General features: G+C 37.4%; 1 long non-coding RNA gene across 1 annotated transcript; it reads right to left on the bottom strand.

The window, feature by feature from the left end:
- Nucleotides 1–1,637: 1,637 nt before the first annotated feature.
- Nucleotides 1,638–4,941, bottom strand: LOC148184355 (uncharacterized). The gene is made up of 3 exons (XR_015772472.1): nucleotides 4,826–4,941; nucleotides 2,745–2,795; nucleotides 1,638–1,721 (listed from the first exon to the last, which is right to left on the bottom strand). It is a non-coding gene; the product is annotated as an uncharacterized LOC148184355 (long non-coding RNA).
- Nucleotides 4,942–16,393: the final 11,452 nt, after the last annotated feature.

The raw sequence follows: 16,393 nt of genomic DNA, 5'->3' as shown, positions 1-16,393 counted from the left end.
TCACAAATAACCCAATTAACTAAGTGCTTTACAGGGAGACTCATAGAAAGTCAGGATTTTGCTTCCTGTCAACACACAAGATTTCCCAATTCATGGTTCAAGCCTGAACAAATTCAGAGGCTCTTAACAATAGGTGTTTTTTTAGAGGAGTCTCATGAGACCACCTGCACCCTGTCCATCCCTTACCTATTAAATTAAAAAAAACAAAACCAACCAAACAAAAAAAAATCCCAAAATGAACAAACAAACAGAAAAAAAAGTACCCCACACACTTTTAGTATATGCTGACATCCCAATTCAGGTCAGCTGCTGGTCTGCTTTGATTACTGCACAAACTTGAGCTTACTGAAGAAATAGCAAACTATATCTCGAGTCAGAAGCTTTGTGAGTGTGAGACAAGGCTGCTGGGCCAGAGTGTCACAGTGCTGCTGCTGTGCTTCTTCCCGTGGTCTGTGCTGGTCCATCTACATTGAGCTGTTTCATTCCATGTGAATAAATATAACTAATCTGGACAGCTGTATTCTGTAAATGTAGCAAGAGAATGTGAAAACTGTCTGAACCATGGTCAAAGTACCATATGTTTTTTTGACATGAAGCATAATTTACATAATATTTAATGTCACCTCTCATTAACACTATCTTATGCCTCTGATGCAGGGTCTGAACCTGCATAATGCTCATCAATTAGGAACCATTTCTTTTTATGAAATTGCCACCAAAGAAGCTTTTTCCACATCTATTTGCAGGCCACAAAATAGTGAACAATTTACTTAACTATTTCCAGCACATCTTTGCCACCCATACATCCACTTATCCTTCTGAGAGAGTAAGTTTGCATATTAATTTCCACAGCTTGTATAAGACTTCATGGTGACACTTGAAAATTTTAAAGTATGGCCTTACTACCACCACTTTTATTTACTTTGCTTTCAAGATTTACATGCTCCAGCTTGGAGTGTCAGCTGAGCTTTGAAAGGTATAGCAATGTCTCAAAATCCATTTCAAAACTTCTTCTGGAGTCCAAATGGGAAGCTGACCTGAAGCTTAACTCATGTTATACAAACCACAAGAAAATTTTACTTTACAGGGGTTTTCATGAATACATGGCAAAAAAGTGACTAAGAATCATAGAATTGTCAAGGTTAGAAGAGACCTTTAAAAGCATCCAGTTCAACCATCCACCTAGCATTACAAGTGTAACCCTTAAACCATCATGCAGTGCCAGATCCAGACGAACACTTGCAGGGATGGTGGCTCCACCACCTCCCTAAGCAACCTATTCCAATGCATGACCACCCTAACAGTGAAAACATTTTTTCTGTTATCCATTCTGAATCTCCCCTGTCTCAGCTTAAAGCCATTTGAGTCCTGTCACTGCAGGCCTTGTGGAAAAGACTGGTCCCCACCTCACCACAGCCTTCTTTCAGAGAGCAGTAGAAAGCGATGAGCTCCTCCCTGCGCCTCCTCAGGACTAAACAAACCCAGCTGCCTCAGCTGCTCCTCTTAAGACATGTTCCTAGACCTTTCATGAGCTTTGTTGCCCTTTGCTGGACACACTCCAGCACCTCAATGTCTGCTGTAAAGTGAGATCACCTCTTGTACATTATCTGTTGCCCCACTGAACTGTCCCTGCAAGCAGTCTGTGCTCTCTAGATTAAACCCAATTAATGTAGTTTCAAGATATTAAAAAAAGGTTTGCTCCTCTTCTTTTTTGGCTGTACCTGTTGAAAGAGATACCATTGTATTCTTGCAATGTTTCTCATATAGGGATATTTTTTTTTTTTTGCTATCTTGACAATACTTTATGCCTACTTGCTTTGACATTTGGGCAAAGTTTTTTGAATTAGTGTTTCATTTTGTAGTTTTTTTACTTAAGAGATATGGGGTTTTTTTCCTTGCTACGAATCTTTTACAATGTGGTAATAACATTCCAAATGGAACCAGGGATCACTCTATCAGTGTCCAACAAAAAAAATATAATTTCTCCTATTTTGCAGAGAGTAGGTTATCACAAGTGTAAGGAATACCTGACACAATGTGATTCCAGGGTAAGCACTGAGTCACTAAATAATGGTAGTAGGTTAAATGCTTGGTGGGGATAAAGAGGTGAAGGTGCAGCTGGAGGTGGGTATACAGGCAAGTACAGCCAGGTACACTCATGACAGATGTCTTTGGGAAGCTACTGAAGAGCTCTTAGTGTGGAGCCAGACACACCAGTTTAATCCAATAACAGATTTTAGGGGTGGTTGATAGAACATGCTGGATAGTTGCCAAGAAGGGCCTGATGGTTACATTGGACTCTTCCAGGCTCAGAAGCAGCTAAGTTTCATTTCTAAATGGGCTGCATTTAACATCTTATTACAATCCTAGAAGGAAGGCTGAACAGAGGAGCCTGGTGAGTATTATCTTGATTTCTAGTCCCAATATTGATGTCCCCATGCCTTTGTTAGGCACAAGAATTATTTATAAAACACTTATTAATCACACAGGGTGTGATCATTGACTAATTAAATTGACATTAAGTTTCTCTAATTAGACAGTGTTTAGGAAACATTTCAAATATTAAAAGAACCACATTAATGAAAGAACTATTAATCTTTTGATCCAGTGGGCTCAGCAAATGACCATAATACATATCCCTGGTTATCTGCATTTAAGCACCAGGTAGTCACATTTACTTTAATAAAACTTAATGACGTTCTTTTAGGCATTTACATTGAATTGCTTTGAAATGTTTTACTTACCTCTGCTAATCACTTGATCTCCTCTCACCCATTTGTCTTGTTTCACTTGCCCTGTGAGATCAGAAGAAGAGGCTCTTGAATAGCTTAAACCAGTTTGGGATTTTACAAGAGAAAACTAGACATTAAAAGAAGCTCCTGGCATCAAAAGAGAACCAACACTCTAACCCTTGGCTCTGCAGGACAAAACAATTGCTGAGCACGACAGCCTCACCGTGCTTTAAGTACTCTCACTATATTCCGTAAGAGAAATTGCTATTCAAAGCAATTGAAATTTCCTTCAAAAGAAAATATTCCTAAGAATATATTTTTGAACCCTTGAGGGTCAGAGTTAGTGACTGATACATTTTTAGGAACACTTTTATCTTTATTCTAGAAACAGTAAGTTTTGCAGGTGCATTTTTATTTAGCCATATGTGAGAGTAGAAGATCTAGAAAATGTAACTAATCTCAGATGAAAAACTATTTTTTTCTTAAAATATATTGACAGGATTGTGATAGTGTAATGTTAGTATTGAGGAGCAGGTGAGTATTTTCATATCACTAGAAAATTGTGATAAATAAAACTAAGGTTTGATTTCAATTTTATCAAAATACAATGACATAGCATTGCTGTCTGAAGTAGTATTCATGATTAGCCATAGGAAAACAACATGGCAAAAATTGTCACTCTCTGTGCTTTTTTCAGTAAGTTTTATCTCAGAGATAATCTCTGTAGACCTTTTCATCATTATCCTGAGTTAGATTATGTGTATGTAGAATAAAAATCATAAAGACATACAAAAGCAGAATGCTTAGCTGCTTCTTTTTCTGCTTAAAATATTTTATTTTCACATTGATTATGAACAGTATGACAACTGTTATTTAGAAAAGGAGTAATACTGAAATAAAAGTAGATAATTCCCTATAGGAAAAAGTGATAGGAGTTTATCCAGTAGGGAAATGGAGAAAAGGCTGCCATAGCTTCACGTTCATCAGTGCAACCAGCAGTGAGGCTGAGCCTGAGTCTCCAATAGTCACACATGTGCACACATACACACCAATTTTGTGTGGCATATACACACACAGCTGGTCACACAGACCATATCATGGACAGAGAATGCACTCACACAAACAGCACCAATATCCTTTCCCTGTTCTCATCTCTGACTAATGAGAATGAAGGTCAATTAGTGAAACACGTACTCTGTGTAGGTCCCTCCAGCAGCTGGGCTCAGGCTCTGCAGCAACTACCTCTGGATCACAGGTCTCCCCATCACTGGCACCTGGACATATGAGCCTGCAAGGCCACAGCCCTAATCCAGCTACTGATACTCAGAGCACCTCAAAGCACAGAGACTGACAGGCAGACACATGATCTATCTCTCCAGAAACTTGCCTGAGTGGGCATTCGGTCTTCCCAGTCCATGGGTTCCACTCTGACTTCCTGCACAAATGCAAATAAACAGGCCTCTCTGTAGAAGATTCCCACTTCTGGTCTTAGCCAAACTTCAGATCTCATGGTCTCTACAGAAGCTGGCCTAGACCTCCAGGTGCCTCAGTACCATTTCTCAGACCCATTCTCCAGGATCTGACCCAGACTTTTGGCTACCCCAAAACTCAAATCTCTTATCCTGATTGATTGCTAGACCAGCTAGATGTTTGCTGGTAGTTGCACATGCTGCCATGCACACCCACACCACACACATACTCCAGTTTCTCTAGGGGATGGCACCACAGATGCATAGGTCTCTAGACCTGCTGCTCTACCCAGTGGCTGGTACCCAGACCTCCATGTACAGACATGAGCACAGAATGGATAGCTAAAGAAAAAAATAAAAGTTAAAGGTCAGGCACAGGGCATGACCATGTAAACACAGTGACCAGTCCCTCTGCTAACATTCAACTGGCTTCTTTTACCCTGACCCTGTTTTCCCATGCTTGTTCCTCTTCAAACTGCCTTGATATCTTCCTTTGTTAACTGTTGGCTCTTTTCCTCAAATATGGCAAGTCTTGCCCAAAATGCTCTTCCACAGCATCCTATAATGAGGTCTATAACCCTGTAGCAGTGGCCCCTATTCCCATCTCTAGTCTTAAAGACTTACCTTGGGGAAAGCCTCTCCCTTAGGCTTGAATTGACAAGTGTCACACCGCCCTGGGCCATGGGGCTGATCATCCCTCCAGGTCAGAGGCTCCTGATAAGCTTCTTGGTGTTCCCCAACCATCATTGCTCCTCTGGGCTCCTTTATGTTCATGTTCACTCAAATAACCTAACAGAAATATTTCTCGTTGGGTAAAAGATGATTCTCTACACTCCTGGAAAGAAGATCAGTTAGTTTTCACAACTTTATTTATTAAGTAGTTTGTCTAGTCCCTAGGTCAAACTTAATGGACCTGCTTCAGCTTCTTTTGTACTCATGCTTTAGGCTCTGGACAGGCAAGGATGGGGTAGGTCGGACATTTCATAGTTTGGGTAGCCAAGACACAATTTTATACAGCTCTCTGCACTACCATAAGCTTCTTATATAGTGTTTGCCAGATCAATAATATTCCTCACCTCTATCTTGTTTTCTCCTTTCTTATCTGAAAAGTGGAAATATTAATCTTATATAACAACATGCATTGAGGACAACAGTCACAAATTAAAACCATGACACCAATATTAGGATAATATATTCATTGCTATTTGTGTAACTGCTTAGCAGTGGCATAACTGGTGTATGTATACCCAGTGAAGGAAAGTCTCCACCCTAGAGAATTTGTCACATTAGATAGGAGAATGAGTCAGGTAGGAAAACAGAGGCACAGTCTTGCTTAGCAAGTCAGTGGCAGAAATGAGACAATATGTTTTAAAAAGATGGGCTGAGCCTCAGGAAGTTTAAGTAATCTCCTTGAAGATATTGAAGTGCCTTATAGAAGAAAGAGGAAGTCAGATGATATTAACGTCTACAGAGAATACTGTTAGATAAGAACATTTCTTAAAAATTATTGAAGGTGTGTATTTTGTTTTACATTATTACTTTTTGTTGTACTAGTTTTATTTGTTTAACTGTGTAAAGCCTGATGCATTAGTATTTCACTAAAGTACTGTTAAACCTTTGAATGGATAATGTTTTATTGACAGAAATTTGCATTTTAGTTTCTTTTTTATTAAATGCTTGCTATTCTTTTGTTTCTATATATTTAGTTCTTGTACATAAGGGTAATAGCTGAGCATGGTTTACTAATCCATACAAGATAAACAATATCTATTTAATTTTGTAGAATTTATAATTCATTTATAGATAGATTTATTGAAATTTAAACTCTTCTTTGTTTGGCTTGCAGAGATAGATTTTCCCATCACATTCATTCTAATACTTTTATTATGCATCTGTCACTTTGCCTTGAGTTCTTTTTAACTCAAAAAACACACTTCTTATAATTCCTTTATTTTTCTACCCTTCTCTTTCTGATCTTCCTTTTGGTCCCTAGTCACTCTTCAATTTCTTGTGCATCACAGTCTTCTTCCTCTTCCTAATGCTTATCAAAATGCACTATCCAAAAAGCATTTGAGAAATTATTTTCTTTAATACCTTAAACTTTACACTCATATTTACACATTATTATTGTTTACATTACTAGATTTCAATGCCCTGTCTTTTAAAATTTTTTAAAATTCACATCTTCCTTCAAAAGACTAGCAACAGGCTGTATTTTATTTTGCTTTGTTTAGCTTTATAATTAGCAACTGTGACATAACAAACATAATGAATGAAAACCTGGCCATGATTAGAAAGTTTTGCCATTGATTTAATTCATGCATTCTGCCAAAAATAAATAAATAAATAATGTCCTATTCTGCCCCTGACTACATAAATAAGATTATTTGGAGTTGCAGCTGGTACAGATCAATGTGAAATCAGTGTTAGGACTGGTACATCAGCTAGTTTGGTTGTAACTTTCTTGTACCTGGGGGAAAAACTTCAGATCTAATTTCACTGCTATACAATGTAGAACTTTCCTTCAAGCACCCCTATAAAATTAAACATTACAGTTTCATAATATAATACTATTTATAGATGGAATTTGAATTTAGATGTTGTCATGCAAACCAGAACTGTTATCATTGGAGAGAAGGTTCTTTAGCATCTGTAATAATTTCTTAGATGGAGGCTAAAAGTTTGCATCAGGTTTGCTCCAAGTCAGAGGACCATCCCAAGCCGTTCAGTTCCTGTGTTGGTTTAGGCTTGTCCAACAGCCAAACTCCCACCCCTCTCCTCAGAGGGACAGGGAGAGGATGTGGGATGTCAAAGATCCCGGCTCAAGACAAAGACAGAGCCCACCAATTACCATGACTAGCAAAACAGATTCGGATTAGGGAAAGTTAGAATTTATTGAAATAGATTTTGGGAGGAAGAAATAAATACAAATGTTAAAACAACACCTTTCTCCCCATTCACTTTTCCTGACTCCTCTACACCCTCTGAGCAGCACAGAGGGTGGGAATGGGCATTTGGTCACTCCATAAAACATCCTCTCTCTGCTCCTTCCCTCTCTTTTCACCTGCACTAAGAGGACCCCTCGATGGGCCCTTTCCCCCAGCATGGGCCTTTTCAGTGGCTGGAGTTCTCCAAGTTAATCCTGCTCTAGTGTGGATTTCCTGCAGGAAATCCCCTCTGTTCTGCTATAGTCTCTGCAGGGACTGAGGGGAATCTCTGCTTTGGCACTTGGACCACCCCATCCCTCTCCCTCTTGTCTGACCCTGCTGTCTGCAGGGCCATTTCTCACACATTTTTTCTTCTTCCTCTGCCTTCGTGGCATTTCTTTGACCTTCCTTAAATGCATTTTCACAGCCAGCAGTGCCCTGCAGTGGGTGAGCCCAGGGCACTCTGGGCCCCTCCTCAGGAAGCTCCCACCCACCGTGCTGTGCTGGCTTGAAAATTAACCATTCCCTTTTCCCTATCACCAGAGTTTAAATTTGTATATTCAGAAAGTTCATAGTATTCACATTTGCACAAGGAATGTGTAAAATTATGGGTGTATTTTCAGTATTCCAAGCTTTCAGAATTATTCATTAACTTCTTAAGGACTTCTCACCACACAGTTATTTTTAGTTCTCGGGAAAGTTACTTGTGTTTTTTAGCAGTGATGACCTTGAACCTTCATGAGGAGAGTGGTACCTGATCAAGGTTATCTTTCAGATAATTATAAAAAGGAGATAAACTGCCTCACTGAATCTCAGCAGAAATATAGGCATTATGTAAGCTATTGCTAGAAAGAAAACCATTTACCTCAGTAAGTGTTTGGGAAACTACCCAGTCCTGTACTGCAGGAGCTAAATATAACCAACAATTAAACTGATTTGTTTAACTGATCTGACTAATTACATAGAGTATTCCAACAGGTGTAATGCATGAGACCTCAAGCCACCTCTCCGTACTATTTTTATCTTTTCAACATGTGTCATTATAATTATTGTAACAAAATTTTTTTCATCGATGTATTTTTAAAATATTCTGAAATTACTGGAGCTAACTAATAAAGTTTAGGGTCACATAGTTAAAATAATTTAGAAAATAGTGGTTTAAATCCCAAGAAATTCTGTGTCAGGAAGCATAAACTTTGCTCAAAATGCAAAAAGCTGCAGAATAGTCTTGGGACTTTCATTTAAAATAAAGCCTTCCTACAGTCAAAGTTCCATTAATACCTTATGTCCGTAGGTGTTTTCTTTCTTGATTTTTCAAAATAAATATATCTTTGAATTTGCATCAATGGGGCAAGTTTATGGGAGCAGTCTTAAAGTGGTGGGAAGTTTAAAAAAATATAAACCCAAAATTGAAAAGGTCTCTTTGACACATCTGCCCAAGAGCTTTCATTTGTTTGCGTTTGGAAGAATTTGGAATATAAGGAAAGAAATCAATATCATTAAGGAAAAACATTACCACAACATTAACTTACCTCTAGTGTTTCTGACCTGTGCTATAAAATACTGATAATGCCTGAAGTTGGAAAACAGTAAAGCATTTTATCACAGAGCTTAAATCCTACATTTAGTTTTCTATCAAGCTATGCCCTCAGGTACCAGTTTCACTTCATTTATTATTTGTTGCAGTTTACCAGATCCAACAAATAGATTTGCTTTGTCTACACATCCACACTGTTGCTGTTCATTCTGAAAGGAAACCAGAGGCTCTAACAGCTTGAGACACACTCCTATTTGGGCTACCATAGCAACGAGTATGTGTATTAAAGTGTAGGTCACATGGCTTAGTTTCCTAAGGCTAATTAATTTCACTAATTATGGCCTCATACCAGCTGCAGAATATGTTGGTGACCTACTGAAATCAGCTGCAGACAAGCGTTTTCCATACTGTGGTGGTACGACCTCACCATGTGGAAATATTAATGTCATTATGAGAACTGCATAAAATATATACAGAAAACAAATACTACTGAGTGATTAGAGACTGGACTGTGGGACCCTGAATTTTTTTAATGTAGATGTTTAAATCTTCCTTATTGCTTTCTCTATTGTCTGTCAGTATTAAGTAGGTTATAAAGAGCTGAGTAGTTAAGCTTAAAATATTGTCATAGAAAGGTTGTTTAATTCACCAGCTTTACAAAGGATTTATGAAACACCAATCACTTAGGGCAATACAGCTATATACATAAATATATATTTAGTACAGTAGGTTCTAGAAAACAAGTAAAAACAAAACAGCTTCTGTTTGTTATTTTTTCTATATTGAAAAACTAATACTTAACTGAAAATCAGAAAATATTTTTATGTCACAAATAAGATCAACAGTATTACACATTACAAGGCTCTAAGTCTCTCTTCTTTGCCTTTATTTTAGCCCTCACCACATATGCAGTTTGATCTGTGTTTTAATAGAAAAGCAGGTGTCTACCTAGGCTTTGGGGAGCAATTAACAATTCATTTTGTATAAAACCATGGTGTCTCACTGGTAAAACTAATTGAAGTAAATAAGACATTTTCAATCAGCTAAAAGAAGGCATTAAAACAACCTTGCAAAATTGTCATGACAAATTACCAGCCAAAGCACAAAACCTTCTCAGACGGCCTTTACCATGGTGATTGATGAGAATGAAAAATTAATGATATTTTACTGGCCTGTCAAAAGAAAAAATTGCTTGCCTGACTGAATAGAATTTTGTGAGGCAACATTAAATTGTGGAAAATTAATAAAATACACAAATGTGTTTTACTTTTTAGCATAATTATTAAAAGTGCTGGTTCTCCTACAGTGGGGAAAAAGCACCAAATTCTACTCTGAAGCCCTCAGGACACAGACTGTCTCTGTCTAGGTTTGAGAGCAGCATTACAAAGTCAGTAAAAGGTTACATTCAGGAAATTATACAGTTAGAACAGGCACAAAAGAGAATACCTGTTAAGAGGTGGACCCCAGGCATTGCTCCCAGAATGGGAGGTACACAGAAGGACAGACTGGCACTTCAGTCCTGGATCAGAAGAGGAATGGTCCCAGCTTCCTACACTGTGCCTGTGCCCATCAGTTTGATCATGAGCCATCACAGACTTTCTCAGAGATGGGTTCAGGTGGAAGTTTCGTAAAGTACAGGTTCAGAATAGTCAGAAGAGGAGTTTCATTAAATATTCACTTATGTGTCTATCCAGGGTGGGTTTTTTCCCCATTTTTTCTTTCCTGGAAATGGACAAGTAGTCATCATGCATCTAATCCCTGTGCCACTTCCTCCTGTAATAAAAGAAGAGTCTGCATAGTTTTACATAACTGCATGAAACAGCATGAGACTATTTAGGGAAAAAAAACAACCCCGGATTGTTCAACTAGTGATAACATCAATGTATTGACCATAAAAATCATATTGAGATTTTAATCTTTTAATCTCATTTTTAAATGTGAATTTAATAATCAAGTGTCTTTTGTGGATAAAAAGATACATAAGTCCTCTAAAACAATATTCCAATAAAATAAATAGTCCAGGAATATTTGTTTGAGGAACAGTGGTTTTTTTCCGTGTTATGACTGCCCGTGGTGTATACTTGTACCTATTAAAAATACTGCTTTCTTACTGTCAGTGAGATGTATTTTAGGCTGAGATAAAAGAGGATTGTATGTTTAACAGCTATATAATGTGACTTGTCAACATGATTGTCTATCTCCCAGCTTATACAAAAAGGACGTTGAGTTTATTGAAGGGAATAGCCTAGTGAGGCTAGCAAGCTGAAATGCTGCCTAACTGCAATAACCCTTGTGAAGAGAAGGGTCAATTAGTGAGGCTGATGATTAAGAAAGGGCTCTAGTCTCTAGGTCAGATTCTGTGTAGACTGAAGCTAATGGTACTAATTTTGCTGTATCTTGTAAAGAATACTAGTCAAAACACACGTTTCAAAGAGAAAATAGCAAAAATGGGTGGGGATTTTCATGACTAGAATGAATACCATCTTAATTTTTTTTTCTTTCAGGAAAATAGACTTCAGAACAAAAGCAAAAAAGACCCCAGTAAAAAACAATTGCCCACATGGATATAATCAGCTGTCTGTGTTCAATAGTTTCCATAATGCACATTCTAAAATCACATGTCATGTGACAAGTTTGTTTTCCTCTCCCAGCATGAAAAGATCTGAGAATGAGATGCAGGGTATAACAATGAAGCAGAGAACTTGCAGTGGAAATATGTTCAAGTGGTAAAATTGAAATGCTGAGGGATTCCTTCCTTTGGTTAAGTTAATGTTTTCTGCAAAGAAGGAATACACAACATGTGCCACAAGAGGTGACACTAAAAATCCAATATACGATGTCCCAGTTAGTCCAGGTGGTCAAAAAGGCCAAGAGCACCCTGGCTTCTATCAAAAATAATGTGACCTGTAGAAACAGGCCAGTGATCATTCCCCTGTACTTGGTTCTGATGAGGCTGCACCTCAAATCCCATGTTCTTTTTTTGGGCCCCTCACTACAAGAAAGACATTGAGTGCAGAGAAGGACAAAAAAGCTGATGAAGGATCTGGAGCACATGTCTGATGAGGAGTGGCTGAGGGAGTTGAGGTTATTTATCCTGTAGAAGAGGAGGCTCAAGGGGGACCTAATCACTCTCAACAGCCACCTGAAAGGAGGTTGTGGCCAGATGGGGGTCAGTCTCCCAAGTAAAAACTGACAAAGATGATGGGAAATAGTCTTGCGCTGCAGCAGGGGAGATTTAAATTGGATATTAGAAGAATTTCCTCAAAGAAAGGGTTATCAAGCATTGCAACAGGCTACCCATGGAAGTGGTGGAATCACCATAATGGAAGTATTTGGAAGGTGTGTGGATGTGGCACTTGTGCATGTGGTTTAATGATGAACAGCAGTGCTAGGCTCAGTTGGAATAAGTGATCTTCAAGTCCTTAGAGATTTTTTGTCCTTCAAAGGAGAGTCATGGGCATGAGTGTTCTATTTTTTTATCAAAACTGACACTTGCACTAATGGCAGGTCATCATGTTTCAGAACTCAATCCACTAAGCACAGAAATAAAGAAAAATTACAGAGCAGCTAAATTACCACATTTACAATGTGGTGAGTTAAGAATGGTTAAATAAAAAAAATGATGGCTGCAGATTTTCTTTTTTCAGTTGATAGCTATTGTCCAATAGCTTTTTTGTAGAAGAGAAAAATGTATCTAGTAATAAATGTAATTATTTTTTATCTTCATGCCTATCACCTGATATTATGTTGGTGGTAGGAGGGATCCATGATACTTGTAAGACACAAACATTACACTCATTCAAGAAATAAGAGTTTCAAGACACCTGCCAATAAATTATTTTTAATTTCATTTTAATTTAAAATCTGAAGGTCATCAGCCATTTTTTTATAAATCAGCCATGGATAAATAACACAGTCAAGTTTTGTTTCTCATTGTATAGTAAATCCCTACTAGCAAACTCTTATGAACATCTACAGCACTCCAAAGTAACAATGCATCACAGCTGTGAGGGGAATTCAAAGATTTTACCTGCTAGTAGAATTCTATTTGCTACTTAATGATATATATTTACTTTTTAGATGCTAGTTACAGCCATGTAGGCAGAATGGAAGTGTGATGAAGAGTAGGTAAAAATATTAGACCAACTTCAAACTTTCAGATTTCAAATCTTATAAACTTCAAGTTAGATTTCTGAGTTTTTCAAAATCTTCTCTAGAGTATGCAGCTACAGGAAGTGCAGTTTTAGATTAAACTTTGTTAGGGACTAAGCCTGGACTGAAGTAAAGCGTGCTTTTTCCCAAAATTTTGTCTTGCTTGGCACCAGTCTGTGTTTTATATGTATATATATATGTGTGTGTGTGTGTGTGTGTATGTATGTATGTATGTATATATGAAAGACAATGTTATATATATTAGTGTAGATATCATGTCACTGATAAATCTCTACATTGATTTCTTGAAGAACCATTGGTCCTTAGTAATGGTTGATCCAATGCCTATTTGAGAGCTTTTTCTTAGCTCCAGTCAGCTTTGAAAGAGATTGATGGGGAATACATACTGACACAGAAGTTCAGAAAGAAATAAATTGGTTTTTCAGCTCTGCATCTTCTGATATCTGGGAGTTTGAATTCCTCACCACAGCCCAGAACTCACACTTGCCCAGAAAAATATAAATCTTATGCTTCTTTATATATGTAGTAGACTGAGTATTTCTTTAATCTGGTAACCAGATTTCAACAGGTACTGGAGAAAGTGAAAGGACAATATTAATCAGCTAGCTACCTCTCAGAACAGATAACTATATGAATCTGAGTTCTGCTTTGATATGGACAGATCTGTGTGACTTGGTGGTGTTGACTTGAGTTGGACTGAATCTTTCATTAGTGGTTCCCTTCCCTGAGGTATACCAGATCATACTTCCAGGAAATGGCCTTGTTTTCCTGAAGACTGTCATGATCTTATCAGCTGTTTTAGCAGTAACTATGTGAGATTGGTAGAAAATTTATTGGATAAATTTGAGATAAGCTTTTGCTCAGTGAAGACATCCAGATTGAAGAGGCAGAGAATGCTTAAAGCCATAAGGAATAACACTTCCATTTGATCTGACCTATGGCTTACCAGCAGCCTTTGAACTAGACCCAAATGACTGACCTCACATTGAAGTAGTGAAGCCATCCTGCATGAATTCAAGAATTATTAAGTCAAGAAAATGCAAGAGGGGGCACAGCGTGCTAGCTTAATGATGAGGACACTCAGCTGATCAAAACACCATTAATTTTGACCCCAAGCTTATATGAGTTTTGTGTGGAGCCACCAGATAAAGAAGATACAGCACTCTTCCTGAAACTGGGCAATGAAATTAAATGTCTTCAGACAAAGATGACAGAATGGATCAGATCTGTAGCTGGAATGAGTATGGAAATCACTAGGAAACCAAACAATTTTTAAGTTCACATCCTTTCTCTGTGTCTTTAGAATAAGACTGTGCTGTAAATGCTCTCTTTTGCTGAGTTTTAAAATAATTTCATCAACACTGGATTTTCTAAGGATTCCATTAATAGCCCTACATTGGTGCAAACCTTCCAGCTATTCCTATTCAGGTTATGTTTGCTCTTTTAAATACTGACATAAGATTTACAAATTCCTGTTCCTTTAGTATTTCTCCAATACTCCTAAATGTGTTAAAAACTATCAGTAGACTAAAAGGTCCCCTTATTCAGATCATTCTATATTAATAGAGATATATTACGCAGTTCTATTCATAAAAATGTAGTCATCACTAGAAGTTGTTGTTTAAGAGTCATCATTTATAGTTTAGTCCTTGTAGTCTGTTAGGAAATACATAGCTATGCTTGTTTTTTTCTCAAATCAAAGACGCAGCTGTTGTACACTGCTTTTTAAATTCATTTCTAGAAATTTTGGAATGAAATGGTCCATAATATTGCTAAAATCAACTTGATGTTTCTTAGCTGCCACAAATTTTATTATTTTTACTCTTTATCATTAACATCTCTGATACCTCTCCATTTTCATTCCACACGTTGGCGAATTTCTCATTTATCTCCACAGCTATTCTTTTTTTCCTGTCAGCAGTAAATTGCTTTCTGATATCTAATTGATTTATTCTCCCTGCTCCTGCTCAAATAAATTTGCATCAAAGTTTGTTCTTTTTTATGATTATGAGGTTTTGACATTTTTGGACATTTTCTCAAATAAGTCCCCTTGTTGATATAAAATATTCTCTATTGATTGGACTTTCCTTTTTAGTGTACATTGTGCATAAGTTGTTGTACCATATTGTAGATGGAAACTAATCAGTAATCAGCTCACTAGTACCCAGGAAATCGACAAATTTAGTCTGGTAGATATTTATTTAATTATTTCCATCAAGATTTAATCTGAAAATAATTAGGTTACATAAAGCTATGGCAAGAAGAGTACCTTTTATGTTAGGGTAATAAAATTTTCTTTTCACCAAGTGGCTTAATTTTTGCAACAAGTTTCCCTAGCTACAGTCTCTTGTGACTAAATAGCCTATTTTTACAGACAAAAAGATTTAGAAGTTTTTTTACTATTTTTCTACTTAATTTGATGTCTTGTAAGGTATTGTTTATTTTACAGGAGACCCATTCCCAAATTCAAGCAGGCACCTGAATCTCAATTTCCCAAAAGTTGGTTACCATAAAAAAACCCCAACATTAGACATTCCCTTCCAGCAACAGCTGCATCACATCCAGGTTTGCATTGAGACTCAATGACTACAGACAGAACCTCTTTAATTACCTATTGCTACCTAGTGGATTCACCCAGAGTCCCTCTCTAAAACTTTATTTCAGGAATCCAAAAGGAAAAAAAATAAAAATTGCCATGTATTACTAAATATTAAAAAAAACCCCAAAACAACAAAAAACAAAACAAACAACAACAACAACAAAAAAAAACTGGAAAAAGAAGAGAGTGTAAAAACCAAATATCTTGGCATCAGTGTGGCTCAGGCAATATAATATATTTTTCTATGAGCAAAAGGGGGTTTGGAAGCTCTGGAGTCTTAGAATACAAGGTTCTCAGAAGAGCTAGAACAGACTATGGCACTGGAAGAAAAGGGAAAAAATGCAATCCTTAACACTTTGTTCTTTTGCTCATTCTCATTCTTAACAAAACCTCACCCCTAATGCTACTTTACTGTCTGCCACTGCTATGTAGTCTTCAAACACATGGCAATGCAAAATCTTCTTTCACTGTGAATTTATGTGGTTTTCAGGCTGAGGCTTCCCTCATGGGAACTCTCTTCCTTAGAGTTTTGTTCCTGGTTAGGGAGAGTGTTTCTTTATTTGTTTCTACTGCTAGGACAAAACTGCGAGGTTTAGGTTCTTTTCTGTTCTTATTTTGGGGGTGAATGCCACATGCAAAGCAATAACATCATCATTGCCCCCATCTGCAGGGAAGGTTTCATGACTGGATTAAGCTGAGCAGAGAAAAACTGCAGACCTGAATCTCTGTTTCTCCATTTCTCCTTTAAATTTCACCATGGTATCAACTCTGTAGGTTTGCTGCCCTCGCGTATTTGAACTGCGGCTTTGGTGGTTATTGGGTGGTGACAGCCCCCTTTCCCCCCACTCATACAGCTCTGAGCTTAAAGTCTGCAACACTAGCAATGAGCTGCTTGCATGGGAAGTATGTACATGATGGTGAAAACTGAATAGATAAGAACCAAAACAAATATTTCA

The sequence above is a fragment of the Pseudopodoces humilis genome, chromosome 5 (assembly GCF_049639895.1).
Source record: "Pseudopodoces humilis isolate 2021_Gansu_Grassland_sample_001 chromosome 5, ASM4963989v1, whole genome shotgun sequence".
Lineage (NCBI taxonomy): Eukaryota > Metazoa > Chordata > Aves > Passeriformes > Paridae > Pseudopodoces > Pseudopodoces humilis.
Note: the sequence above shows the minus strand (reverse complement) of the source record. Positions and strands in the feature narration are given on the sequence as shown.